Below are 4,423 nucleotides of genomic sequence, written 5' to 3' on the forward strand. Positions count from 1 at the left end.
TATAGGTCAGTTAGTTAGCTAGAGCGACGTTCCCGGTTTGTTACGCTTTAATAATTTTGCTATTTAGCTACTCTAGAAATGTTTATATTGTTCGGTCATTGTTAGCTTGGTGAATTCGACACTGGTCGAGGTAACGATCCTGCCTTTCGCGAGGCTCGTAGCCTAGACGTCTGGCACTAGTACTTTCATGCATGGTATAAGTTTTTTCGAGTGTTATTTTATTGAAGCTATAGGCAAATATATTGTACATGTAAGATATTGTTGAATGTTTTTTCCAAGATTGTATACGAGAGAGTTCCGGGGATTTGGGTAATCGATTCTCATCTTACTTAGTCTAGTATTCTAGGAACAGTAGTATACTTTCGCACATCCCCGATTGTTCTTTTTCTCCTTCGGAGGCTAAGTTCAATCCCTCTCTCCCTTTTTAAGCCTTCGGCTTAGTCCTAGTGGTTCTATCTGTATAATAATTCAGGTATAACTATTCTAGGATATGTCTGTCCTGACCTGATAACCAAAGTGACTGGTTTTTTGGGTTAGGGCAGGACATCAGTTTCTAGTCTGTGGTCTGCTTCTTCCTAGCATAGAGAAAGAGTCTCCTTTGCTAGGTTAGGGACGGGCACAGGAAGCTTTGCTTCCCTAGTCCATGTTGGAAGGATTCTGTACGAGATGATTCCTTCCTCTAGTATCCTAGCAGACTGTCCTGTATTGTTTTTCTCGGGCTGGAGAATGAGATTTCTCTGTTGCCCGGTGAAATAACTTTACCTAACTTTGTTCTGGTTGGGAGGAGGTTAGCAAGTATTGCCAATCTTCCTCCCTAATAGACAACTCTTAGTTAGGATGAGCTTTCCTAACAGCTGAGTGTGTCTCCTGCTAGAACGAAGTCTATAGGACTCTTATCCCTTCCCCACCTCTCTTTCTTTTATTTTCTTTTAGCCACAGTCCTACTTCCGTACCTAGTATAGGTTAGGATGGAGGACAGGGTCAGCTCTCTGCCGGCCGGCACTACGTGTCGGCCGGCAGAGACCCCTTTTTTCTTTGCAGAGTGATCCCCAGACCTCCCTTGGTCTCCCTTCCATGTCCGTCGGTAGAGCCCGGCAGACTATGGATTCTTTGGAAGCCTGAATGTTACATTCTCCCCTTCCTTAAGTTCACTCTTTCTGGATGGAAGGTCTTATGGCAAGCCGCCCTATAACCTTACATCCATACTTTTTCTCTAACTATTGTGTTGCACCCCTATCCCGGCTGTCGGCTGTCAAGAGGTTCTCTGATTTTTGGGTACTGTCGGCGGCATGATTTTATTACCCTTGCCGGCCGGCAGTGGAATCACAGCCCAAATTCGCTGGCCGCTGCGATTAGCAGTGTTTTCAGCCGTCGGCTGGCAATGATTGCCGCCCGGCACACAGTCACGAATCAGTGGGCTGCCGCCTATTATTTAAAGATAGTATATCTTTGATTTATAAAGGGGTAGTTGCCAGCCGGCACAATAACATGCGATGTACATTAGTTGCTATATTCGTAGTGTAGTACACACTGCATTAGTAGAAACTGCTGTACAGAGTTTGTGATAACACTAAAATTCTTCATCATACTTAATGTTGTCTTGTACAGCCTTTTGTTGAGACCGTACTTTATATTGAAAGTGAGTTCTTTCTGTATTCTTTCAATCCCGTATATTAAAACTACACATTAAATTTCCGTTTAGGAAATTACATAAGGTATTCTAGTATAGAATTAAACTTAGTTTTAATATTATGGGAGGTTACGGCAATTGACTGGACAGGAAATACAAGTATGTGTCTTTCCTTCTTTCTTTTATAGCTTTTCTATATAAGCTAAATGTTTCAATATAAGTGAAAAGCCTTCACTTGATACACATGGATTTTTCTTTTCTTTACAGGAGGACCATCCAAAGTGCGGGAGTGTGTTCTGTAATGTCCGCAGTAAATACTTCTGTGGACATCAATACTGTAGGAGGCAGGCACCGTGCACAGCCTCCAGAGGTTTGTACAGTATGTTCTAACATTATTACTTAGGCTTTTGACGACCCCAAGTCGACTGAGTCAAGGGATAATGCCAGGGAAAAGTTGCGATCCTGGGTGAGGGGTTTTCAGAAAACACCTCAGGCCCCTACCTTCCGAATGAGAAGATGAGGGCCTACCTTTTCCCTAAAGCATCGGCTGATGCAATCATCCCCCAGCCTCAGGTGGAGATACCAACTACCCAGAATCCGGTGGATTCCGTAAGTCTCGGCCGCCCTTCAAGACATCCAATTGGACGATAGGATGTTGGTGGTGCCAGATTCTACAGAGAAGGACCTTTTAGGAGAAGGTCAAGAGGAGGAGCTGTGCCAGACTCCTCAAGTAGAAGAGGAAGAAATCGATGAGGTGTCAGTTACATTGGTTACGGACCCAGAACCTGTTCCCTCTACTTCCTCTGCTATCCCAGACGACCTGGGAAGGACTCTTTCTTCTATTGTTGAGATGATCCAACAAATTTAGAGGAAGAGTCATAAGAAAGAGACTGCAATGAAACTGGAGATATGTAGATTTGCAGCATCACCTGGGATCTTCCTTTGTGTTCGGATACCAATCCTTGGAGGTTTGCCGAACATATGCCTATGACAATCGGGAAGATCGTTATATCTGAAAAGTTGGGAGCAATTCCCCTGGAAGAGGTGGAATTTTAGACCAATAAGGATTCCTACCCGGACTGTTATGTCCGCCTTAGGAAGGAGCCAGCCTTGAAGGAGGAGACTAAGCCGAGGGAGGTCATAGTTTTCGATCATAGTAAAGCTCAGGCGTTACTATCAAGCTCGATGAAAGAGAGGGGCTTCACGAACTCAAAGGTGCCAGCCTTGAGTAAGAAGCTTCCCTCTTTTGAGGCTTCTCCTGCTAGAGCCTTTCCCTTCATGAAAAAGGGATATAAGGCAGCATTAAAGGCGGTGGAGGCAGGGAAACCATGCCCTTCCTTGGAGGAGTGCAAACCGTTATCTCTGACCTTGCCTATGGACCAAGAAGACTGGAAGGACGTACACCTTACCTTCTCAGTTGGGAAGCTGGAAGCTGATATTGCTGAACGTCAGTTCGGTGAGGAACTCCCTAAGTTGTCGGACTTTCTCTTGCGTAGGGAGCAAAGAGACTTGCAGCATCAATGTCGTTGGAAACGACATTAGAATCAATGGCAAGTAACCCCAAGAACCATGACATGTTCAAGGTGGTGGCCAAAACTCATCTGGCCACGGTTACAAAGGATCTCTATAGCTTTTTTAAAGCTAGGAGAGCCTGTAGAGAGGTCGTGTTCGCCTCGGCTGCGGTGAGACACGAACCGAGAAAACTGATATCTGCTTGTATCTGGGGTAAAGACCTCTTTCCCAATGATGTGGTTAAAGAGGTAGTAGACAAGGCCGCCACAGAGAATAGGAACCTTCTCAAAAAATGGGGCTTGGATCTTAAGAGGAAGTCTTCTCAAGATGAGGGTCCCCAACCCAAGAGGAAGACAAAAAGGCCTAGGCCATCTTCTCGGCCGGCTATACCTTACCGACAGCATCAACAGCAACAACTTCCTGTGACCGCGGTACCTCAGATGATGGCACAACCTCCAACCACGTACCAACTGGTACCTCAACAAGTGGCGACTCAGTCGCCAGTTTTTAACCCAGCCTTCGAAAAGCAGATTTCTTCCTTTCGTTCGAGGGCTAGATGAACAGCCAGAGGTTCTTCTAGACGCCCTTCAAGAGGAAGGGGATTCAGGGGAGGATGCGGTCAAGGAGGCAAGGCCTCAGGTTCACAACAGCATAAGTGAGATGCTTCCTGTAGGAGGGAGGCTACAGCTACTTAGGGATTGCTGGACCTTCGATTCCTGGGCCCACAGCCTAATAAAGAATGGACTAGGTTTGAGTTGGAGCAGCCCTCCACCTCAATTTCCTCAGTTCTCCCAACACTCAACCCCCGTTTTGGAAGAACACGTCCGAGAGCTCTTAGACAAAAGAGTGATTGGGAAAGTTAAGTCCATCAAATTTCAAGGGAGGCTGTTTTGTGTTCCAAAGAAGGACTCAGATAAACTCAGAGTCATTCTTGACTTGTTGCCACTCAACAAGTTCATAATGAACTATAAGTTCAGAATGCTTACACTTCAACACATAAGGACCCTACTGCCCAAGAAGGCATATACTGTTTCTATAGACTTGTCTGACGCTTATTGGCATGTTTCAATTAATCGCCACCTCTCCTCCTACCTAGGCTTTAAGTTACATAGAAAACCTTATGCCTTCAGAGCGATGCCTTTCGGGGTAAGCATAGCCCCAGGGATTTTCACGAAGCTTGCAAACGCAGCCCGGCTGTTGTGGGCAGCATCCAGGACAGAATGCATGCAAGCTTCTAGGAGAGTGATCCAGTTCCTGGAACATCTGGGATTCAAGATCGAT

This window comes from Palaemon carinicauda, chromosome 4 (assembly GCF_036898095.1).
Source record: "Palaemon carinicauda isolate YSFRI2023 chromosome 4, ASM3689809v2, whole genome shotgun sequence".
Lineage (NCBI taxonomy): Eukaryota > Metazoa > Arthropoda > Malacostraca > Decapoda > Palaemonidae > Palaemon > Palaemon carinicauda.